Genomic DNA, 27619 nt, shown 5'->3' with positions numbered 1-27619 from the left:
CCTCAATAGGAAATGGAGAGAATATCTCAAAATAAATAGCTTAGTCTTTGGGATGGGAAATATACCCAAGGAGGACATCTTGAGGAATGTCACATACTGCTACACTCTTATGGTGTGCACCAGAGCCAATAGCCAAATTAGCCAAAAAATATGCTAGTTTATTTAACTCTCGAAAACAATGAGATAATACGAAAGTATCAAAGAAGGATAATTTCTCCAAAATATGATCAATTATGTACTTCAAGTGCCAACAATTACTCTTGCAGTTAAGGACACTTTGAATGACTACCATTGAATCCCCCTAAATCAAAAGGTCTTTGATCCCTAAAGAAATATCCAAATCAATCCCAAGTGATAAAGCTTGACATTCAGCAAAATTGTTTGATTGAGAACCAAGGGCATGACATTGAGCAGCTATTAGGTCTACATTATGGTAAAAAATGGCTATACCAGCCCCAGCCAAACCCAAATTTCCCCGATAAGCTCCATCAAAGTGAAGCTTGAAGTGACCCAAAGGAGGAGGAGCCCAACTAGCCTCAATTCTCTTATTCCTACTAACCAGACCCCTTGCAACAAACCCATGAGAAGGGATGATAGACAGAGATTTCCATGTCCTTGTAATCATGCCATCCCAATGAGAAAAAGATGTCAGATTTTCTAAATTCTTATGAATATATGACAAGGCCACCTCCAAAATAGAAGCCTCTATCTTGACTAAGATATCAGAAAATGAAGCGGATACCTTTTTAAAGATCCTATTGTTTCTTTCTAACCATATGTTCCAAATAATAATCGATGGAGATATTAGCCAAATCCAGGCATAAAAGGAAGAGGAGAACAATATAGGCCATGCTCTGAAGAGGGAGAGTAGGTCACTGCCTATAACAAAAGACAAACCTAATTTATCGAAAAGCCATTGCCAACAAGCAAAATCAAAATCACAATGAAGGAATAGATGAGAGGACTATTCCAATTTCTAATTGCACAAAACATAAGAGAAAACAATAGACAAACCCATCCTATCCAATCTCATCCCGGTAAGAACCTTGTCTTGAAAAGCAAGCCAAGAAAATGCTCTAGCCTTTGGGAGGCATGCTGGATGCCAGAATAATTTATAGGGCCAAGAAGAAAAATCCTTAGCCGGCATAAGAGAATTATATCCATCTTTCACTGAGTATTTGCCAGATGTCTTCTTTGTCCAAATAAGCTCATCTTCCTTCTCAGACAAGATGATAATTCTATCTTTGAGAATAGAACAAAAATCTGCTTTCAGACTAGGGCTAACAGAGAGAAAATCAATCAATTTCCCTTTAACCATCTTCATATGTCCATTATGTACTACATTAAAATAATTAGATAAAAAGACCCCCCATTTATATTTCAAAGGTGACCAATCCCTACTAGAATCCAAAGGACAATGCCCATTCCAAACATCATCCCAAAATCTAATTTTACTACCATTATGCACAACCCAAGAAAGATGTGGCAGTAAGACATCTCTACATTTCCCCATGAAATTCCAAATAGCCGACCCCTGAGGCAGAGTCAAGGCCCAAAAAATAGATTCCCTAGCTCCATTATAAAGATACTTGGCGAACATGATCCTAGCCCAAAGGGAATCTGGTTTATCATACAATTTCCACACTAGCTTGGCCCCCAAGGCCATATTTTGATTCTCCAAACTGTGAATTCCAAATCCCCCAAGCTCTTTGGGAAGGCAAACCTTATCCCAAGCTAACAAGGAGATCATGGATTTCCCATCCTTATTATTATTCCAAAGAAAAGATCTCAGAATATCCTTTAAACTGACAATAACAACCTTTGGAGCTTTTAGATGACATTAAATAAATTGGCACCGCATTCAACACAGACTTAATCAACACAATTTTCCCAGCCATGGCGAGCCATTTGTGATTCCATGACAAGATTTTCTTTGACACCCCTTCAACTACTTTATCGCAGAAACTTACCTTATCCTTTTTAACAAAAAAGGGGATACCTAGGTAACTGCATGGGAAATCCCCAAGTTGGAAACCCCAAAACTTCTGAAACTTACCCTGGATCAGGGAGTGAGTGTTTAAGAAGAAGATCTTAGATTTATCCTTGTTGACCTTTTGACTCAAAAATGCTACATAAGACCTAACCACTTGATCTATAACTCTAGCCTCCTTCAAGGTTGCACAACCAAATAATTGGGTGTCATCAGCAAAAAGGCAATGGGATATCCTCTGATCAAAGTTCTGAATTTTGATACCCTTCCAAAAACCGTTCACACGAGCTGAGCGGATTGCCCAACTTAGAGATTCAGCTAATAATATAAATAAAAAAGGGGATAGTGGATCCCCTTGCCTTAAGCCCCTAGAAGAGTGAAAGAAGCCACAAGGGGACCCATTGACAAGAACCAAAAATCTTGCCGAGGAAATACAAGACACGATCCATTTTATCCAAGCCAAGGAGAAACCCAACCTTGACAGAACAACGTTTAATGCATTCCATTCAACCCTATCACAGGCTTTCATCATATCTAACTTAAGGACCATGGCAGGGTATTTCTGGGTTGAAATCGAATGTAAAACCTCGTGAGCAACTATAGCCCCTTCAGAAGTTTCCCTTTGTGGAACAAAGCCTCCTTGCTCAAGGGAAATTATTCTAGGTAAAAGTTTGGCCAATCTCAAAGCAATTACTTTGGCAAATATCTTATAAATGGTGTTACATAAAGCTATAGGACGAAAATCTGCAAAGGTTTTAGGGTCCTCCTTCTTAGGTAAAATAGCAATTAAGGTAGTGTTCATCTCTTTAAGGATAGACCTATTTCTCCTAGCTTCCTCTAGAGCCAAAAGGACATCCGGACCCACAAAATCCCAACATTTCTGGAAAAATAATGGAGTGAAACCATCAGGGCCGGGAGCCTTATCCGAGTTCATAGCAAAAACAGCCCCCTTAACCTCATCTATTGAGAAAGGAGACATTAACATTCTATTGTCATTGGGAGAGACAAGAGAGGGAATGTGAGAAGAGATATTGTTAGAGTCATCGATGTTCTTAGATGAAAGAAGGTTCTTAAAAAACTTTACCGCTTCCCTAGAAATGTCCCCTTCCTCGAAAAGAATATTCCCCTAACAATCCTGAATACAAGAGATCCTACTCCTGATCCTTTTCATTTTAGTAGTAGCATGAAAGAATTTTGTATTATTATCTCCATCAGCTAGCCAAAGCTCCTGGGATTTTTGTCTCCAATAAACCTCTTCTCTTGCCAAGATTTCTTCTAATTCACTCCCGAGAGACATAATTTCATCCAACACCTTAGAGGCCATACCATGTTGCAATACATGCCTATTCAAAACCTCTAACATATCTAAGATCCTTTGTTTTTCTTCAAAAATATTCTTTAAATGCAGGGAGTTCCACCCCCTGATATTTTTTTTTTAAAAGTGATCTTCTTGACAATTTGGAACATTCTAGAACCTATAATGAATGGAGCCTCACCCCACCATTGCCACAGGAGGGGAAGAAAAGAGGGGTCCCTAAACCACATGGGTTCAAACTTAAAAGGCAGTTTGTGAGAAGGACTGTCTATCACAAGAGACAAGGAAATCGGAAAATGATCAGACCCAGACAGGGGAAGGATGGAAGAGAAAAACTCAATATCTGATTTGAACCAATTAGAGGAGAGTAAAAATCTATCTAATCTTTCTGCAATTTGAGAAAAATTCTTCCTCATGTTTGTCCATGTGAAAAGACCATTATTGGGCTTGCAATAAAAAAGAGACATATCAGAAGTGAATGCATTAAAGTCATTCATAGACTTCTTATTTGGACAAATACCCCCTGATTTTTCTCCTAAATCCAGAATTGCATTAAAATCTCCCCCAAAAATAATAAAGGAATGATTCCTAAGGGGGGATGAAACCCTAATGAGTTCTTGCCAAAGATTGTATTTTGCCAAGATGCCTGAGGGGGCATAAATGTTAAACACCCATACTTTAAATCTAGACTCTCTGAATGATACTAATGATAACATCCAATTTGGCGCAGATGCGACCAATTTTACATCAACTACAGAATCATTCCATAATAATGCCAGACCTCCTGAAACCCCAGAGGCCTGGCAAGATAAAAACTTCCACCTCTTCCAAGAAGAAAATACAAACTCAGAATTCTCCAAATAGAGTTTAGTCTCCTGAAGCATACCTAGATCCCACTTAACCAAGTCTAACTGAGACTTGATCAAGCATCTCTTGTTAGGGGCATTTAAGCCCCTAACATTCCATGAGATAATCCTCATTGGCCTCAAGGGGAGGTCGACACTCCCCTCTTTTCACTAATGGGAGAAGAACAGTTCTCCCCAAAACTTTTATGTAAGCTTCTCTTGACCTTGACCACCACGGATCTAGTAATCGGAGGACTGAGAACACACTTTTTTTTCTTTTTAATGGAACACGAGTCATGGCCACTACTTTTCCCATTACTTAAAGACAATGTGGAAGCCTTCTTAAACCCAGGGGAAGCAGGCAAAACTTGTTGAATACCTACATCAATTTCCAACTGAGTTTTACGATTCTTTGAAGGTCTACCCCTGCCTGGGGACACTACAACATTAGGGAAATTCAGCTCAACTTGGGCAATAGAAGAACTAATAGGTGATTTAACAGAAGGTGATCAACAAGACTGTACCAATTCTTGAAGAACCACTCATTTTGAAGCATCCTGGGAGACATTGATAGGAACCTCAGAGGGATTTAATGAAGGGGAAATTGGCAAAATCTTATGAATTAAATCCAAATCATTTTCAATCGAGCACATGATCTTGTTTGAGACCTCATCTTCCACAAGATCCTTATTAGATTTAAGAAAATGCTCAACTTGCTGAACCGTGTGTTCATCTGGAGAAATATGTAAAGACACCTAAGGCATACCACACTCCCTGATAGGCTCACTATGCAATAACTCTTTTACTTGTTGAATAAGAGCATCATCATCAGGGATAAGGGGGGGTAGACACAAATAGAGCAATCACCCCAGTATCTGCAATATGATGAGGAATATCCATATGCCCAGTCGACCTTTTTAAAGAACAAGGGGCCTCATTTCCTAGATTGACACCAAGCCCCTCCATCTGAACTGGGAAATGATTGGAACCTTGTAAAGGAGGAAGACATGTCTGACTATCTAGATTAGCAATGCCATCTTTACCCTGAACGACAGACTTGGGATTAATAAAGCCTTCCAACTCGACCTGAGATAAGGAGTTCACATCACAATCTAGTTTATCAGTGGTGGTTTTATGTTTAAATTGGGCAGCATTGTTAAGACCCTCCTTGATTTGGCAATCAGACTCAACCAAGACCTGAATGAATTATTTAGTAGGGGCGGGATTAAACGGAACAGATGGATCTTCCTTATTGTTTATACCAGTTTTTGCATTACGAAAATCCAAGAAAAGGGGAGCATCCACAACAATCAAATTTTGACATAGATCATCATTCATCTTCACAATAGGTTATTTCCAAATGCCCTCATTTGATTTAAGATTACAAGAAATCGGGCATATTGAAGAAGGGGAAACCAACACACATATTTTTACCAGAACCTTCCCTTCCTCAAAAATAGATTTGGATGAAAAAAAATTCCCAAAGTTATCCCCTATGGATTTCAGCACCTCGGGATCCATGAATTCAAAAGGAAGCTGTGGCAATCCAAGCCAAACCGGTAGAGATTTCGGTTTGACCCAATCCGGGACCAAAAAGGGTTTCTAAGCAGAAACCCAAAATAAAACATTACCAAATGAATGATATGAATTCGCAAGAACATCATCCTTAAAATGGGGGGATTCAAAAACCAAAACACAGGAATTTGATGATAACAGCTGAAAACAAATTAATGCAGACCAATGTTTTCGCAATTTAGAGTGCAATTTAGATAAATTGGTTGGAGGGCCCCAAAATTCCCCTAAGATAGCCACAAAATGTAACTTGGAGGCCCTTTTTGCCATAATAGAATCAAAAAAATCAAAAAAGGGCTACGGAAACCAAACCTCTTTTGTTGGGACTGTATCAACCATGTTACCATTTTCCCGATGAGCTTTACTACTCGAGCTTCCCGCGTCTTTGCCAGCAATATCAGCAACAACCGCCTGTTTTACAGACCCTAATGCCCTAGGAGCAGCATGGACTCCCTCAGCCACCACTTCAGCAAAAGAACGATTAGCAATAATGGAGATGCTTAACACCTTTCCCCTATTATTGTTTCTATCATTGTCGTTCGGACCTCACCAGTTGAAGCTACCCATACGATGACGCGGGAAACTCTTAAAAAAACCCTAAAAATATTTGGAGAGCGGACGGAATTCTCTGTGCTGTCGTCCCGAATGCGGAGCCCTATCTTCCCAACGCCCCTTGGAGAACACCCACTATGGCACATGTGGCGGATCATCCCATGCACATTTGCCCAAGCGCCAAACCGCCTATTGTCACCTAGTTGCAGAGCCATCAACTACTCAATCTTGTAAAGATTATGATTCCTTAAAATCTCTTCCTTTTTCTTGTGTAATGCCTGATTTGGTAGAAAGAGTGAATTCTTGGATCGATGTGACACGTATCTTAAATGAAAAACCACCATGGTAGCACCTCCAAAGGTATAAGGATTAAAATGAATCTAGATACCGCATCTTGGGGAGTTAATCATTTAATAATTTTTATTATAGTCTCATTTACTTACTTCTATACATTTTCACCTTGACTTGAGATTACTATTTTAGCCATATGGTTCATATTCAAATGAAAAGGATGAATTTGATTCAATCTTGCAACATATGGGAATGGACCCAAATTTAATATATACAATTCAAATTTTAACTTTCTTGTTACCTTTTGCTAACTAATGTGATTCATCTTAATACACATTTGTGCAACAAGTTTCCATAAAATGGCATTCAAATACATTTAATGTGCACTTAATCACATAATTGATTGCAAATAGAAAATCATTAGAGTGCATTTAAATTTCTAGATGAAAATGAAGAATTAGATTTGCACCATCTTGATATAAGAATCTACATGTCTACATATGCTATCTTCAAAACAACTCATTATCATTTATGTTGGCCACCAAAGGAGTGAATCCTTGGAGAATCTTCTCATCCATCAAGTAAAAAAAACTCCTAGTAGTATCCTTAGACACCACGTTGAGAGGTTTAGCTACTAGGAAGATGAATATAAATAACATTTCAAGTCAAGACTACTCAAGATTAATCCTATGGAACTTGGATTGAATCACAAATTATTTTGAGACTTTCTAAACTCTACCACATTTATTAGATCAAGAAAATTAATATCTAAGTAGTGGTAAATGGATACAACATAACCAATAGTATCTTTATTATTGATTCTAGAGATAGGTGTTCATACACATTACATTTAATATGTGTATATATATTGCAATTATCATGCCATCTCTTTAATCTAAGTTAATTATTTACTCAATAATTGCATAAATTAACCTAGATAATTTAGATAAGGTAGGAAAAAAAAATTCTTTACATTTTTGGTCAACTTGATGTTTTTACATAACCTTCCCCTTAGTGAACTTGAAGTTTTTTATTGTTTTATCTTAGATCTAATTAAGGTTTGGATATTTTAGATCTAATTATTGACCATTTTAACGTTTATATCAACCCTTAGATTTTATATCATACACACTACAATTTTGGATTTTCATGGCTTATATTCGTTATCATGTATTCATGCTTCAGTTGTATATTTTAATGTGTTTATACCCTCATACATGGTGCTTTCATATATTTTTATCTCATGGACATGGATGCTTCTTCTATTGAAGCATTATTTTATAATATTTATGCTTTCTCCTCCATAGAGTTTGTTATCACTTATTCTTCTATTTTAGGAAATATACTTCACTTCTCCATAAGATTCGTGTTTCCTTTATTGTTCACATGACAAGTGAATGATACACATGAGCATAATGAAGGGAGACAAATATAACTATACTTCCAAGTTTCCAACATTATCTTTAGAGAAGAGAAATGCTAATTAGTTTAAGATATAAATAATTTTAGAAAGATAATCAAACATGAAACACATAAAATCATACATGACTTAATCTATACCTTGGGTACAACTTTTTAGGAAAAAACCTAGTAACAAAGGAGTACAGATTACCTTCTTATTAAATAACAATACCATGGTTATGATACAATCTTCAAGTATCCACTCCTTCATCCAAGCACCATGTCTAGAGAAATTCTAGTACCATAGCTCCATGCAAATATAAGTTCTTGTATATCTCCATATTAATTATCTCTTAAATAGATCAACCTCATGATTTCAAACCGCAAATAGCTCCTAAAACTATGGGAAATCGTGACACATAATCTAATGCACACTAGTTGTGACAGGTCAACAAATTTTGAATAGAATGATATATAATATCACCACTCCACGAAAATTGGTTTCTTTTAGAATTATTCTTCCTTTGTAAAGGTTCTATATGATCTACCATTATTATACATCATAAGCTGGTCAAAAGTCTTCATGATTTTTTAGTTCACATTTTAACTCCCTCTTACACATTCTTACTTATGTTATAGAATCTCTTATGCATCATACAATGTTATGAATTTTGTTATATATCTTAATGGAATAAGATATTCTTATATGTCATCATAACACATTTACACACGACATAAAGTGATACCTTAAGAGACACTCGTTTTCATGTTGTGAAATAAATAATACAAATATTAGGAATTGCAAGGTGTATACCACCTAATCCTAACATTCTCCAACTTATCATTGTTGGCAATTGACACTCATTAGATTTCTTATGTTGTCATTCATGGCAACATTGGCAACATATTTTGGGTCACCGACATCTGACAAATACTTCACCGACATCAAGGATTTCAAAGGTAACCGACAAACTAGGTATCGGTATGGGAAGCTGACATCACTTGGAGATCCAACAAAGCATTTTATAATTCATATATATTTGTAATAAGACGACATGTATTACTATTTTGTATGTAAGCTAACATATGACATAAATGTTTGTAAGGGTATATAAGTCATTCTATTAGGTCATTTAAGATATAACATTTGTGATAAGGTCTGAAATCCAAAGTTTATGTATGCGAGATCATTTGTATGTGAAAGCAATATTTTGTAATGATTTGAAGATCATTTCTAAGGTACTCATAAGGTGTATGTTATTCTGGAAAGGGTATAGGGTTTAAGAACCAGAACAGTCAGAGCCTTAACCGGGACTCAATCAGGCATAGCAGATGCATTATATGAGTTCATTTTTGCAGTTTTGTATCAGAAAGTGATTGTAGTCAATGAGACTCTTGGTGATGAGTAGTGTGCCTTCCTACATGTGTAGGCCCCTATTATATGCAATTTATCTTCATATGGCCAGTGAATTGATATTGTGGGTCACAAATCCCACTGTGGTTTTTCCTCATTGAGGTTTTCCATGTATAAATTCTCTGTGTTATGGTGTTCATTTATGTGATTGCATTATTTATTTCAGTTATATGTATTTATGCTTACCGGTTAATGAATGAATGCTTTGATAAGGCTAAAAATTTATATTCTGGTAGAACACTGATTCACCTCCCATACCCCCCCACCCGCCCCTCTCAATGTTCTTGGATTCCAACAATCATATGCCTCACAAGAGAAAAATAAAAAACTAACAAAAGTGAAAATCTGAAAATTATCTTTATTACCATTTTCACATGTATATTCATACACCAAAATTTCTCAAGAAAAATTACATATATGAAGGATTAAAATAATAAGAAAAATCTATGATTTTTACAAGGTTTATAGGCACTCCATGCCTTCAAATCTTCTCTTGCATTCAACTTTCAAGGATGCTCTCTTGTTTTGAAATATGATATTTTTTCTTCATCCTAAATCTCTTATGGATTATTTTAACACTACCTACACACCTACAAATTCATTCTTCTCTTTCTTCTATTCCTCTCCTCTTGGAAAGTTGATTTCCTACACTTCACTCATTCAATCCTTGGAGCAACCTACAAATAATTTCTCCAAACTTGTTGATGTTTATTGATGCTTCTTAATACCATTATAGGCTGCATTTTATAGAGATTAAAACCCTTGTGAGGCACCAAAAAGAGACACCTAAATCTACTCTTTCATTTCCCCTTGACTTTTGAAATTCTTCAAAAGCATGAAATAAATATAGTTTTTGCTTCCAAAATATGGTTTCAATGGTTTTGAACCATATACAACACTTTGATGCTATATTTTCCTTTGAAAAATAAATAGAATACTAAACCAAATTATGCCTGTTTGGTAATTTAAGAGTCATTAATTATTTTTCCAAAATTCACTCATTTTCGCCTCCATTTGAGCTCCTGAATTGAAAGAATAAGACAAGAATGGAAATCCGAAATTCACTTGCCCTACCAAAAATTTATCAACTCCAAAATATTCTCTTGAATTAAAACCTTCACCAAAAATGTAAAAAATAAACAATAAAAAAAATTCTTTTGGTGATGTGGGATTGTTTGTGAGCTTGGATGCTCCTGCATCAAATTTGCATAACCGCAGTGCACTATTTGAATTATATTAATAGGATTTATTAAATTACCTATATTATTCCTCAAATAATCCACCTTCAATGATAATCCTACCATCTTCCACTAGCAAAATGGTATTACACATCAATGTGTTTTGTTCATACATGGCATGTAAGGTTCTTTGCCAAGTTGATTGAACTCTAGAATTGTCAAAAGTAATGCTTAATCCTCCCTAATTTAGGCCAACATCCAAAAAAACCTTTCAAGATATATGTAATTCTTATGGTAATGATTACATGCCCTACACTTTTCCATTTTAGTGAAAAGAAAGACCACAAATTATCACTTACTCATCTAATTGATTGCACCACCAAATACGCTAAACATATAGCCACTAATAGACGTCTTGTTGTCTATGTCTCCTTTCCAATATAATTTTTCATATTCTTGTATATACATTATGTGTTATAGGTGTCTCAAAAATTACCATGGTAACACCAACATTACTGTATGAGTAATTTAGGTGACCCAAGGTGCTACAAATATTATCAATTTTTCTACAAGAGTCCTCCAATCATCTAAAAACACTATTATAGACATCTTCAACACTATTACAAGAATTCCATAGGAGACTTGAAATTCTTCATACATCACCTATATGCATACTACAAGTGTTCTAAAAATAATCCTTCATAGAAACAAAAAACTTTTGTAGTGCCCCAAAGATATTTTAAGACTGTCTTCATCATTTCCTAGTGTTCTCTACCAATATTAGCATAAATTGGATCAAAATTACCATTACTTTGTACTTTTCTATTAGGATTACTAGTGCCATTTGACTTGTAATATTATGTATTTTTTTTTGTATCTTCAATACTCTTGAACTTTTTTCTAAAAAATCTAAGATGTAAGAAAAATATTTTGTAATTAAGATTCCTTATAAATTTTAGAATTAGGTGTTATATCCATTCATGAAGGAGTGGATCACAATGGTGGAAATTATGGTTGAATTTGAAATATTAAAAGAAAAATATATTTCTTCGCACTAGAGGGAGAAGTGGAGAATCTTTAAATGATGGATGGTATTAGTAAGAGAGGGAGCATAATCACACCAACATATGTAAATCATTGTTTTTCACTTCAAGAAGAATGTGGAGCCTCAAGTTCACTCCAATGGAAGCTAAAATACATAAATATTGTGGTGAACATGTCCCTAATGCATATAAAATGTAGGATGAAAAGAAATTAAAAAATAGATATTTAAAAAGACAAGTAAAAAAAGTATGAAGAAGTAAGTAAAAATAAAGTAAGGGAAAATAAGAGGAATGTATTATAACTTTGTTATTTTATCTTGTTAGGTTGAAAATTTAACAAAAATTGATATATATGGAAACCATTATGATGCATAATAGTTTATGAAGTCTAAATTTAGTTTTAAGTTTTTACTATTTTATTTTTTGATCTCATGCTACTTTAGTTTAGTGTATCATAAAATGTTTGATCATTCTTATATTGTAAACACTAGGGTTCAAAAATTTGGTTAATGATCCCCATTTTTATTGCTAATAACTAGGACCCATAGAATTTATTGGACTCCAAAAGTGATACTTGGTTATGCAATCCATTGAGAGTTATGAATTCAAAGATGCATTTGTAATTAAGTATTCTAGTTGAGGATCATTGAGTGTACTAGTATGATAGCCATGTGAAGTCATTTACAATTTTAATATTCCTGGAAGAGGCTCTGTAAGGTGGGCATGGAATTTTTCATATGATACCATGGTATTGTTATCTATTATTTTTTTAAACTATTTGTACTTTTGTCCTCTTTTCATACTTATACATTGATGGCATGAGATATTGGTTTCATAAGTCTATCTTATAGATATATGGGTGTTCTCAAAGTGTTGTTAGAGTGAAGAGCATGTTAGTGTGTTGAATATATCTCTTTGTTGAAGATTACTAGATGTCTTCATTTTCATGTGGAGTTTTTCCCCAAAAATATTCATTTGCGTAAATCTTGTGTTCATGTGGTTTGTTGATTTTATTCTTATTTCCATTTTTATGCAATCACATAATCATTATATGGTAATCCTTAGATAAACAATTATATTTTAGATTCACATACACCTAGAAGATATTTTATTGTAGTAGTTTCACCTCATTTCTCAATCATTGGTATCAAAACTAATGATTATGCATAGAGAGAGATTCCTTTACATTAAGTGTTAAAAGTTTTTATTTGTGGTGGGAACCTTTTGTTTTTTTATAAAATTGATCGAATTCACTTAAAAATTATATTAAAAATAGAAAGTAATAACACCAGTTAGCATCCAAAAGATCCAAAAGGATGTAAATACCAATTATATCTAGAATAAGTCCCAACCAAGAAGGTTTTAGAGTATCCAAATAGAATAATGAGGAACCACCCGTCACCCCCATGTTGTAAGAACCATCAAGATAGAACAAAAGTATAACATGCTATGCCCAATAGAAAACAAAATTTAGGCGTATGATGTCAAAAAACATTACCATATAATGAAAATGTCAAAAGTGTGAGAATGACACCACCTGGAGGGGAAGAAACAATAGAAACATCCTTCGCAATATGAAGAGAAAGAAGGAACCCAAGTGAACAAAAACCCATAGTTGGGCCCAACAATAGATTGGCGGTGATCAATAACTTGAGCAAAAGAATCATCAAGTGTGAAGTCATCTTCATCAAAGACTACCTCAATTGGTTCGTCAAGAAGCTTGGAAAAGAAGGAAAACAAAGATTGAAGACCCTTGAACACACCCAATGTAGCAGCAAAAATATTAGGATGAACATGATCAATCAGCTCCCCAAAGTCTTTCATAGTATCCTAGAACCTGTTACAGATAATACCAACCCTGGAAATGTGAAAAGCATCTCCACAAAAATTCTTAGCAAGAAAAGCATCCAGTGACATAGAACGAGAAAGAGTAAATTCACCCCTATCCATACTATAATGAAAGAGTACATTATCTAAAACTCCATGTGTGAAGAGGTGAGATTAGGCAAACAAATCTGCAAGAAATTTAACCATAGAAAAATACAACAAAATATCCATACAGATAGTGATAAAATGAGAAGTCACCTCAGAGTCAAGAGCACTAGGATTTTCAGCCAACCAATTCTTACCGAGCACCTTGTGAATATCATTATCAATTTCCAAACTATGAAGCCAAAAACCCCAATTAAGCTTTTCAAAATCATATTGAAAAGGGTTGCTATGTTCCCAGAATTTCCTTGGAAAATTGATGCTATACCACATTATCACTACTCAAGTAGAGAATGAAAAATAGAATGTTGAAATGATCCATCAAGATGTTGGAATCAATGAACACTGAGAGGGGGGGTGAATAATTGTTCTGCAATTAACAACTTTCTTAAACTGATTCTTAAATCACCGGATACAAATGAATAAAAGCAAAGTGCAGAAACAAAATGCAAACAAGTACAAAACCATAACACTGAAATTTTTAGGTGGAAACCTAAAAAGGGAAAAACCATGATGGGATTGAGACCCACAATATTTTAATACTATGATCAAGAGTATGATAATATTACAAGAGGGGAATGCACATGCATTCCGGCACACTGCCTAGAGCTCACTACTCAATTACAAAAGAGGTCTACAACCTAGAGGAATCACTGTCCTACAAATGATTGCAAATGATTACAAATTATAACAAGAATGTTTGAAATAGATAATAGCATCTACAAATGCCAAATTGTAGTTTTGATTAAGAAAAAAAGGTCTTCTTCCACTGTTTTGTCTCTTTGCTCTATTTTGCAGCTCTGTCATATACCGGAGCACAAAAAATTTCAATCACACACACAAATTTTTGCACAATCGCTCATACAATCTTCGCACACTCACATCTCATACCAAGATACTCAAATGAATTGGTCTTATATATCTGCATCAACAAAATAAATCAATTTCCATGTCGGTCCCAAAAATCACATAACACACAACAAGAAATGTGTAACATAAGTCAGCTCAATCTGATTACAAATCCATATGCAAACCTAAACAATTTGATAATAAGCTTCCCACACGTCGGCTCGACCACCTCAAACTCAAAACCAATCACCAAAATCATCCCAAAGCTTCTGCACCACACATTACACCAAAATAACTTTGTTCTTCCTGAATTACCGGATACTGAATCTTCTATCTTGCACGAGAATCAATACCAGAGACTAGGATTGCAAAATAAGTTGTCTCTAACATCCAATTAACTAACTCTTTCACTGCAACCAAAATGGAGTTCTTCTCAATGTACTCATACTCTGTATTCCACCTTCCATACTTAAGCATAAATGAATATCAAACTTCCGGTAGAACAAATCTACATATAACAAATGTGATATCTGTTAGGCCCAATATGGAAAGCTAATGTACTGAGAGGGGAGGGGTGAATCAATACTTCAAATCCTTTCTTGAACAATAACTTTACTGTTATGCATAAACCAAAAACTGTTGTAACATAACATAAAGCTAAAACAAATAAATAACAATCATACATGATTCACTCCATAACACATATATTTTGGTTACGCAGAAACTCTTGGTTAGAGAGAAAAACTATGGTGGGGATGACACCCACAACTTCACTACTGCAATAATAAAGAGTTCTTGGTTAGAGCTACATGTTCAGCTATTTCTGATAGCTTACCCTATTAGGAGTATCAAGATCGTTAGATCTACCTTGCTAAAGGATTTTACAGCACTTAAACTAAATGTTGCACCTGGTTAAAGGCTTTACAATTTATGGACTTTGTTAGAGTCTTTTGCCCTATTAAAGGTTTCACTTACAACTTCAAATATTACAATAAAATCTTTACAAATATTTGCAGCTTTACATCTGAAATGTTATAGCCGATTCTATGTGCTCAAAATGAGATTACCTTGCCTATAGCATACCTCGGTAACCCATAAAGTAACTCGGTAAACCCTTCTGTTTATTCTATTCTTTGACTGTTCTCTGAAATCCTTCTCGGTGACCTCTGTGTCTCTGTAACAGTCATAACACTCAGTGCTTTCTTATGTATCACACATGTCTTGCTTCATACACCTCTTTATCTCTCTCTGTCACACTTTTATCCTTAATCTATGTTGTATAAATAGATCTCTTATGTCGGTGATCTGGTTCATTGCTTCGATCTTACAAACATGATTTATTGAATGAATAACCATACAAAATATTTCATTAGTTAGATGACCTCAAAATCATACACAATCCTTAAGTGCAATTTCCAATGTGATAACGGTTCTTTTGCTCCTCGATCTTGTAACACATTTACACATGTGTGTCTAGGTTCAATGAATCTGGTAAAATGTTTCACTCGGTGTATATCAACTCGGTGTATCATTATTGCTGCTCGGTAGACGTGGAATGTTACTCGGTAGACAACTCAGTGTATACTAGGCTCTGTGACTACTTTCTTCTATAACTGATTGCTCTGTGCATACTGACTGAATGTTTCGGTAGTAGTAACCAACTAGAGTATATAGAATGACTTTGGATATAAAACTAATGGCAACTATAATAGGTACTAACAATCTCCCCTTTTGACATTAGTTGAGATGTTTGACAAAACTACTTTCAAAGTCATAACTCAAAAATCTATATACTTGCAAAATTTGACTAAACAGACAGTATATACATTAATCAACAAAATGATATGATTCAGATTTACTCCCCTTATCAATATACTGTACAAAACTTTGATTTTGCATGCTTGGTAACTGCTTGGTTCACTGTTCCCTATCAAAATTGACTGTGCACATACTCTATTCTACTCGATATACTCCCCCTGTATACTACATTTATCCTTTGATACTTTGATGCTATACTCACTCCCCCTTTTTGACAAACATCAAAACTTAGTTACCATTCAGTTGTGGCAACTGGTCAAAAATGGATTTGTACTTTGTCTTGGCATCGGTGAGAGTGGCAGAGAGGGCATCCTTGACATTGTCCATGAGTGAATTCTGAGCTATAATGTCAGCTAATAGTGAAATTAGTCCATCTAAGGTGCTTCCCTCTTGTTGAGTGGATAGGGAGGTAGCTTTGTTGATCTATTCTTGGACGGATGAAAGATGAGGAATGAATAATGTTTGAAGTGTCATTATGTCCATCCTTATCTTGTGCTCTTCATTCCTGAGTTCCAATTGTTGAGCCATGAGCTTTTGTAACTTTGTATAAAAATGCTGAATGGAATTTGGCTCAATGGTCAACTTATTTGAGAGATCGGTGATCTCTTTCTCAATCACTTCAGTTTTATTTTTGATATCTTTAATGAATAAAGAAAATGTACAGAGTTTCTGAAATAAATAAAGAATGTGCTTGAGTTGAGGGGACAACTCAGCAATAAATTTGACAAGTTTAACTTTGCCAATGGCAATAGCTTTTTGTACCTCTTCAATCATTTTAGCAATGAGCTCCTTGTCTTTTAACTTGCTCAAATATTCGGATGCATCTACTCCAGATGTCTCTATTTTGGTTAGGAGTTCATCTAGTTGAACATGGATGGTTGCATCTATTGTCACTGTAGCTTCAGGTAGCATATCGGTTAAGAGTGCTTTCACCTTCTGAAGTACTTTATTTTTCTTTTGAATAGCCATTTGCTTCTCTTGTTTGGTTTTGGCTTTGCATAGTTCACCGAATTCAATGAGTGCTTGCCCTTTTAATTTGGATATATCAACATTCGGCAACACTATTGGTTTGGACAAATCTAATTTGGAAGTATGCTTTTTCATCTTCTTTTCTTTACCTTTCATCGGTTGAACTAAAACAATAGCTTGTGAGGCTTGTTGACCATCGGTAGGTTGCTCGATAGAGGCAACACTTTTATCAATTTCTTGAGCCTCTGATGTAGCTTCTGTTGTGTCCTTCGGTGCTTCTGTGCTTGGGGTCTCGGTTGTAACATTTTCAGTGCTAGAAGGAGCTTGAGAGGTCTGTTCCCCAGTGGCTTGAGAAGCAGTTTCTCCTTCTGTAGACTTGTGACCCTCTGTTCCTTGCTCAGTATCCTGAGGGGCCTTGGTTGAAATAGTTTGAGTGACCGGAGGATAGGGCTGAACTTGCTCCAAAACTGACTCACTGGATACAAGTTGGGCATAAGCATTCCCTTCTATCATTTCATGTTCAGGTGCCTCGGTGTCCATGATATCCTCATCAATTTGTATAGTGTCAGCAGGGTCTTGCTCAGTGACATCAGGATCTTGTTCGGTGACATCCACTATTTCAACTGCAACTTGTTCACCTGCATTCTTGATTCGAAATATTTCCTGCCACTTTTCCTTGGTCTCATTCTCTACATCCAAGTAAAGTCCATTCATCAATTTTAAGGCTTTTTGCTTGACTAGGAAGTTTTTGTGGTAGTTTTTCAGATGTTCTTTGATCTCATCTACCAACATGTCTGGAAAGAGATGTACCATACTTCTTTCTCTTATCTGTTTCTCTAAGTCCATAGCATACTTCCACCTATTATCAATATGCAAATATAATTCATTTGGAAGAGATTTAGATACTTCCAATGGGACCAATCGAAATTTCAGAAGTGTGCAAATGACAACTTCTTCAATTTGTCTCTTTTCATCAACAGATCTGGATTCATACTTAACATATCTGAATGTTCCAAATCCACCATATTGCTTCAGATTAGCACAAAAATTTTCAACACTATGTACATTTACCTTTTTACTCTTGACAATCTGAAATTTGCTTGCATCTTCAGATTCGGTGTCACTAGACTCATTAGCCAAAATGAATCTCCGAGTAGATTTCTTGCAAGTTTTTCTTACCTTTGGTGCAACAACACTCTTTGTTTTCTTACTCAGTGATGTTGCAGATGCTCTTGTGTTAGCTCGCTTTGCTGGAGGAGTCAGTGATACCTGGGATGTATCATGTTTCTTTCTTTTCAAAACTTTCCCTTTAGGCAATTCGGTGCTCAGTGTTATAGCTGCCTCTTGGGCTTCAGATTCCTCTTCGGTGATGACTAGAGTGCCCTTGACAGGTGTGGAGGAAGAACCTTCTCCAAATTTCTCCATTAATGCCTTGATCATCTTTGTTGCCTTCCTTGTAGCCTTGGGTACTACAATGCTCATCTTAACTTTTTCCTTCACTTCTTCATATATTCCATATCTCAACTCGGTAGCATGCCTTGGTAATGTAAGAAAAGCATTTATCTGCTATTGTGTGATGTCAAAATCAATCTCATAACCCATAGGTGGCAAAGATTGAGTTCTCGGTTCCACAAAATTAACATAGCAGTAATCAGTGTCCACTTCAAAACATATGTCATCCTTCTATTTCTCCACTAACTGGGGTGGAATTCTATACCTGTTATGCATCCTTTCCTGAAACTTGCTGAAATAATCATCCATAATATCATTAAAATTTTCACCTAGCTTCTTGATGAAGTCATTGATTTGATGGGTGATTGGTTGGTGTAGCTCCCAAACAACTTTATCGACTAATGGAAAGAATTTCTCAAAATGGAAAAACATGCATACCAGAGGTGATCCAAATTTTAGTGTGTTAGCCAAATTTTTCTTCTTCGGCTTCCTTATGGTATTGAGATTCTCAAACAGGTTTTTCAACAATACCTCACATAAATCAATTTTCATGCCTTTCTTTACAATTTTATATGCTAAGTCAACTGCTGCACAGGGTACACTATTTTCCTTTGCCGATTGGAAGAAACAATAACCTATTACTCTAATGGAAAATTTTAGCTCTGCATCTGCGACATTGTTCAATTTCAATCCCCTGTAATCAGATTCTACTCCAGTTAAACTTATCAATTCCTTCTGTGATATCATTTTCTGAGCTTGGGCGTGATCATAAATAGGGTAGCCGGTGATCAAATGAATGATTTCCTTGGTGATCTTAAACGGTTGCTCTTCTAGCCACATGAAGTCATCATGAACTCTACTTAGAACAAACTTGACCCATTGGGGTTTGAATACACGGGGATAGGTTAGGGCTTTGGTCAATCCCTTGATTTTGATGTGTTCATATTTGCTATCCATTTTACCATCGATACACAATTCATCATATGTGTCTTTGATCTCAACATGACCTAGTTCCTCAACTCGACACTTAGTGAAGAATCTCACATCCTCGACTAATAAAACTCTATTCGGAATGAGTGAAAATGCAATTTTGTCATCTGGTTCAGATGCAATTTTGGGAGTTAAAGAGTATTTCAATGAGGGCTTTTCAATGTTCTCAACAACAACGGGCTCCTGGATCTTAAGTGCCATTGCAGATTTCAGATAAATACTAACAAAAGTTTCTTAGGGTTTGAAGACTTTCAAATAGTAGACGTTTTCCACTTAAAAAATATAAAACAGATAATCACACTGATATTTCCTGGTAGCTAGCTCTTAAAAATGCTTGAGATCGATGTGTAAATACCTTGAAATTCGCTCAGGAGGTGGTTTGATCACCTTTGAATCGCTTTGCTCTGCTCTCTGAAAACTTGGTGAGTGAAAAATGACCGCGAAAAAACTTTAAGTATGCGTTATACTTTATCGGGCTCCATGCGGTTAGGTTAGAAACATTAAATGCACTCGGTTCCACTTCCTTTTTATGCTTTTACCGAGTAGCCAGTCTTCCTGTATTTACCGACTAGACAGGCTTTCAAAAGACTTGATAAAATTTCAAACTCTCTAATGCATCTTTAGCTATGCAGATTTTGAATTAAGTACATGACAAAATAGGAACTGTTAAGATTTAACCTTTGAGAGAATGCAGTCCCTTCATACCTTTACCGATTAATTTGGAATAGGTGCGCCTAACTCGGTAGGTAAGGTGCTTTCTTCATTTGACACGATTTCCTTCTTTTTCTAAATCATCTAGAATTTGCTTTTTATTTCTTCAATATCTCCTCTAGGTTGATCTCTGCAATCTCTAGCCAAGTGTCCAACTTTGTGACAATGAAAATATGCCATACCAGGATTTCTCCATGATCTTCGGTTGTTCATTCCAAACCTTATAAAGCAGTTGGCACTTATATGTCCATATCTTCCACAGCATTCACACCATATCCTTGTATTGTAATCCCATGGTATTGCAGAATAATGTCTATTAGGATCCGTGTGTGTTCGGTAGCCTCTAGTATTTCCTTGGTGTGTAGACCACATATAGTTCTTCTGCTTAAACCAACACTCCTCAGTACTATGTCCATATCTATTGCAATTTTTACAAAACCCTTTGAATTTTGCCTTCTGATAATTGCTAACAGACTTTGTCCTACAGATGTGTGCCCATACTTATTGCAATTGTAACAATAACCATTAGACTTAGTGATATTTGGTTGCTTACCTTTTCTAATTTGGCACATATTAGCAGTATGTCCTTGTTTTCCACAGTAGTTGCCAATAGGCTTCTTTCCTTTGATGTTCTTCTTGTTTCCAACTTGCTTTGATGATTCTCCTTTCTCGGTAGTGTGGATTCCCTTCTCGGTAGAGTCTTTTCCTTTGTAACCGAGTCGTGCATCTTTGTTGAGTCTTCTTGTATTTAGTTGCTCATCCAACATCTTTGATGCTTCATAACTCTTCTTCAGTGTTTCTTTGGATTTCTTCTCTGTTTCAAGTTCATCGGTCAACCTTGATACTTCAAGTTTCAATGCTTGATTATCATCATCTTTCATATTTGCTTCATGATGTGCATAACCCAATTAATTTGACAGATTACTTTGAATTCCAGTCAACCTTGTGATTTCATCATTCTTTTCAGATACTAATGCTTCAAGCTATTATTTTTCTCTTTCTAGATCTCCTACTTTCTCCTCGACTGTCCTCTATGCATCAAGATTCTCAGTCATCTGTGTGCTGAAATGTTCATGTCCTCTTTTCATTGCCTTTAACTGATCAGTCAGTGCTTTGTTCTTCTCTTTCAGTTGTCCAATCATCTCTTCAGTCTCTTTAGATATACTGTTCTTAGATGATGTTTCAATTTGCTGTACTAGTTCTTGAGAGTCCTGTAAATCATCAAATAATCTTCTTCTCACTATGCATGTCTACAATCACTTGATTAGCATGATCCAACTCTTCTTGCAAATACACAATTCTCTAAGATTGTTTATAGCCTTCCATTGATAAGATCTTTTTCTTTAGGTTGTTAAACCCTTTTCCAAGATTCAAGCTCTGATACCAATTGTTAGGCCCAATATGGAAAGCTAATGTACTAAGAGGGGAGGGGTGAATCAGTACTTCAAATCCCTTCTTAAACAATAACTTTACTGCTATGCATAAGCCAAAAACTATTGTAACATAACATAAAGCTAAAACAAATAAATAACAATCATACATGATTCACTCCATAACACATATATTTTGGTTACGCAGAAACTCTTGGTTAGAGAGAAAAACTATGGTGGGGATGGCACCCACAACTTCACTACTGCAATAATAAAGAGTGCTCGATTAGAGCTACATGTTTAGCTATTTCTGATAGCCTACCCTGTTAGGAGTATCAAGATCGTTAGATCTACCTTGCTAAAGGATTTTACAACACTTAAACTAAATGTTGCACCTGGTTAAAGGCTTTACAATTTATAGACTTTGTTAGAGTCTTTTACCTTGTTAAAGGTTTCACTTACAACTTCAAATATCACAATAAAATCTTTACAAATATCTGCAACTTTACATCTAAAATGTTATAGCAGATTTTATGTGCTCAAAATGAGATTACCTTGCCTATAGCATACCTCGGTAACCCATAAAGTAACTCGGTAAACCCTTCTGTTTACTCTGTTCTTTGACTGTTCTCTGAAATCCTTCTCGATGACCTCTATGTCTCTGTAACAGTCATAACACTCAGTTCTTTCTTATGTATCACATATGTCTTGCTTCATACACCTCTTTATCTCTCTCTGTCACACTTTTATCCTTAATCTATGTTGTATAAATAGATCTCTTATGTCGATGATCTGGTTCATTGCTTCGATCTTACAAACATGATTTATCGAATGAATAACCATACAAAATATTTCATTAGTTAGATGACCTCAAAATCATACACAATCCTTAAGTGCAATTTCCAATGTGATAACGGTTCTTTTGCTCCTCGATCTTCTAACACGTTTACACATGTGTGTCTAGGTTCAATGAATCTGGTAAAACATTTCACTCGGTGTATATCAACTCGGTGTATCATTATTGTTGCTCGACAGACATGGAATGTTACTTGGTAGACAACTCGGTGTATACTAGGCTCTGTGACTACTTTCTTCTATAACCGACTGCTCTGTGCATACCAACTGAATGTTTCGGTAGTAGTAACCGACTAGAGTATATAGAATGACTTTGGATATAAAACTAATGGCAACTATAATAGGTAGTAACAATATCTGATTCGAGTTGCTATCAATGAAAACCCAAAAACATTCTTCATGCACTAATCTCTATCGGTATAGTGTCTCTTGCCAACACAAGATATTACCAATAAATATAATGAAAAAGAAGTAGGTTGTAACATGGATATTTCGAAAATTAAAATATTAATAATTTGGAACGTGCTAAAAATAATATCTCTAAAGAGTAACCACAAAGGACATAATCTTAGCAAAATTCCCTGGTACCCAACATCAAATGATATTTAAATGTATAGATTTTAACGTCAACATAGATAAAATAAGTCACAAAATAAAATCTTGTGCCATACTAAACCATAGTGACCTAAGAACATGCATACACAAGTATCCTGATGACAAGCCGCTAAGGAATAAATAAGAAAATACATGTATTTATATTGGAAGAGATATGGGTGATCGAATCCCAATCTCGTAGAACCACCCAAGATACCTTAATTGAACCAAGATAAGAAAACTCATTCGAAAAAACTAATTCATATAAAAATGTACTCATCTTGAACCAAACAAGATACCTTATAAAGAAAATAATAACCATGAACTCCCAAAACTGCCAATCAATATCATATATTTAAAGAATATTGCAGAAGTGAACTAATTAGTTATAAATGAAAGAGCATCACCTAAAAATTCTTGGTAAGGAAGTGAATCATCAATAGCCTTGTTGGCCAAGAAATTTGTCATCTTATTAGCTTCCCTGTAATAATGTTTAATTTCATAAAAGCTAAAAAACTTCATTTGCTTTAAAACCTTGTCTAACATGTATTGCAACAACCAGTTATTAGTTTTATAACTAGAAACAACATGAAATATAACCATTGAGTCTCTTTCAATAATGATGTTTATGATTGTAATGCCCACCAAAATACTCTAGAGAAATAAAACAACTAACATACAAATAGAGGTTTTTTTTTTTTAAAGTACTCTAATGTATCACATATGAAGCTCAAATAAATAGATAACAATAATCTATCATTATCTAATCATTCATAATAATAAAATTCTACTAACATGTCCATAGAACATAAGTAAGCAAGTGGAAATAGCATCTCAATATCTAATATTCCCTAGGGTATCTCAACGCCATTACGTAACTTAATTAACAACATCACAAATATAACTACATTATAACCATCCAACAATTATCCTACAATCACATCATCTAAGATCATAGAAGAATGTCCATGTATATTACCTTAATTGCATATACATTACTCCTAAATCTAGATATATTTTGAATACACCAAATCCAAATGTTCCTAACACTTAATTCCAACCAAATAGGAACTATTCCAATGTACATGGTATCAATTCTAAATCATAATATTTTCCTTACTTTATTCCATACATCACTAGTATAACTCCTCAATTAAAATTAAAAGACACTCATAATACTAATCCCAATAATATTATCTATTCCAAAGAATTCTACTTTTAATTACATGAATAATAAACATCTAAGATACATCATATATCCAATATGGAATACAACACAATTCATCTACAAGAATAATAACCAAAAAAACTACTAAATCATTTCCCAATTACAATGATTATAATATTGTCTTACATCAAGATACATAGTCTCCAATCTACAAGTATACATAACTCATAATACAAGACACAAAATTTGGCTAGCCAATCTCATGTAGATATACAACAATCTTCTCCATGAAACCATTCACGAACTGAAGAGATCGAGAATCCACATCCACACATGAACAACCAACGAAGAGAACATGAATAAGGCATCAAACCACTCGACCATGTGCAACCAAAAGGAACCACCCCCTATGCTAGGAGGTGACACAAGGTCCCACACACACTCTAGACCTTGGTTCACACCTAACAACTAAAGAGACCTCAACAATACAACACCACAACTGTAAAAGCAAATACAAATACAATAAGCCAAATCACATCACAAGGCTAAGTCAAAATCATAAAACCTCCAGAGGCTAACCAACAACAAGGCATAAGGAACTAGGATCTACATGTAGGGAAGAGTGTCATCACATGCTATCACCACAACAATAAAGGATATCCTAGAAGTCAATCTCGACATCCATGATACACATGTAGAACCATCTCAAACTTTGAGGAAATCTAGGGAGTTTGGTTTATTTGGTTACCAGATCTTCCCATACCTTAGCCTAAGTCTATACTAGCACTCCAAGCCATAAGAGGGGCACCACCATCATATTACTTATCTTATTAAGATGAATTAATACTACCCATCCCACCTAAGATTAATTTATTAGATTATCACTTGATTAACAACAAACTTCCAATGAGCTATTTGAAAGGTCTAGACCTAGCTCCTAACACAAGGAATCCTAGCAGTCCATTCCTCATGACCTTGACAGACTCATGGAAGCCCACTCTCCCTAGTCATGCTGCTAGGCCTTAGGGCAACAATATTACAATAACGTCAATAAGGAGGCTCAAAAAATCCATATAGTAATAATCACATAAATGTTGGCATTTTGATGATGTTGTGATTGTCATTGATGGACACACACTTGTTTTACGATCACTTTCTTTATGTATGAGTTATGCTCAACCGGTAATTGTTCCAACCGGTATTATGTATTATAGTCTTTAGACTATCGGTGTTTTGCAGAAGGTGTTTACCGGTCACAAGCGGGATGAAGACCTCAAGCAGTTCGAGGATCTCAAGCGGTATGAAGGAACAAAGCGATAGTTAACATTTTTCCAGTCTTCACTTTAGACAACCGGTAATCGGTAAATTGTATGAACCGGTATTACTCTATAATGAGTTACCAACCGATATTTCTGTGATGAGTTATCATCCACCATACTTTGGTGGTGATTTTGTATCGTGTTACCAAATGTGTCTAGATGCACTGAACCTAGGAACTTGTAATGTAATCCTATTGGACCGACATGAAATCAGACTCCTTTATAAGGACATCATGTCTAGGTTGTTAGTTGATGAGGGTTTTGTATGTGCGATTATAGAAGAGAAGATTAGGTCTATGTGAAGATATAGAGTGTGGAGATATTGAAGACTGAAGTAATGAAAAATGTGCATTAACAATGAGCTATCAAGGATCTAACCAGGCATACTATGCTAGTATCTAGATCATCTACTTGTTGATTACTCATATCTTCGACAAGTCTGAAACCCTTAACCGGGTAGGCCCAGCAAAGCCTTTTTAAATCCTCTAACAAGGTGGTTCACGACTGTGAATCTGAAATCCTCTCACAAGGTAGTCTTTAATAAGACTTATCTCCTAATAGAGATCTAGATTCTTAACAGGATCTGTTCTGGTGAAGAAAATTGTATGACCTTAACCGGTCTATTTTCTATTCTGCGGATAGTTACTTGTGAGTTTCAGCTCACCGTGGTTTTTCCCATTTGGGTTTCCATGTCAAAACTTATTGTGTTATGGTGATTGTGCTCTTGTGGGTGAATGCTTTATTTGTTGTTTCGTTTGCATTTGTCTTAACCAGTTTGTTAGTAAATCTGTTATACCGGTTAACTACTAAACTGTTTAAGAGTTTGAGTTCAATATTTTTTGGTATACTAATTCACCCCCCCCCCCCCTCTTAGTATTCATCAATAAAATATTCACGAATGATCTAATAACCAAAATACCATAAAGCCAAATCATAAAGGTAACCAAGAACCTCATAGAAAATCTGAAATCACGAGCAAGGTAAAAATCCTCTTGCTTAGCCAACAAATAACACAACATTCTCAACAAGGCAACATCATCTTGTTGGAATCATATGAAAAGACAAATACTCAAGTAAGGAAAATACATCTTGCTCAATCACAAAATACCGATAATCCACATTGATCATAAATACAAATCTGGGATAACAAAGAATTTTGAAAACAACCTCTGGAGTAAAACACAAATTTGAAGAATAAAAAAATTTAAAAAAGACTCACAAAGGCCAAAACAACAATACAAAATCAACAACACATTCACAACACTCTACAATGCATACACAAGGTTCTATCGCGCATACAATAGTTATTGTAGAACATCTAACATGCTAAATAGTGCATTCGTGACACTCTGTGACACATATACAGAGTTTTTCTATGCATACAACAATTATTGCAGAACATCTAACAGACTGAACAATGCATTCACGACACTCTGTGGTGCATACACAAGGTTATGTCACACATACAACAATTACTGCAAAACATCTAACAGACTAAACAACACATCTATGACACATACGTGGGGTTTTACCACACATACAACAATTACTGTAGAACATCTAACAGACTAAATAGCGCATTTGCAACACTCTACAAAACTACAGCAACACCGGAAACTCCAATCGCCAAAAAATTCACAGCAAACATTTCCGAAAATTTTAACCAAAGAATACAATAGTCCCAATCATTACATTTAAATTTGATTTATTTAATTTCTCAGCAACCCAAGATTTTCCACAGACAATATTTTCCAAACAAGCTTTTCAAAAATAAATACAAAGAAGGATAAAACCTTCAACCTGGTAATAACAAAAAATGGACAATGAAATTCTATGAAGCGCAATCCCAAATCCAAGCTCCAATTCCAAAATTCAAATCCAAACCAAAATCAATAATTTTGCAATAATGAAAATAATCTCCAACAAGACAACCC

This window comes from Cryptomeria japonica, chromosome 1 (assembly GCF_030272615.1).
Source record: "Cryptomeria japonica chromosome 1, Sugi_1.0, whole genome shotgun sequence".
In the NCBI taxonomy this organism is placed as follows: domain Eukaryota; kingdom Viridiplantae; phylum Streptophyta; class Pinopsida; order Cupressales; family Cupressaceae; genus Cryptomeria; species Cryptomeria japonica.
The sequence above is the reverse complement of the archived record's forward strand: the minus strand, read 5'-3'. Positions refer to the sequence as shown.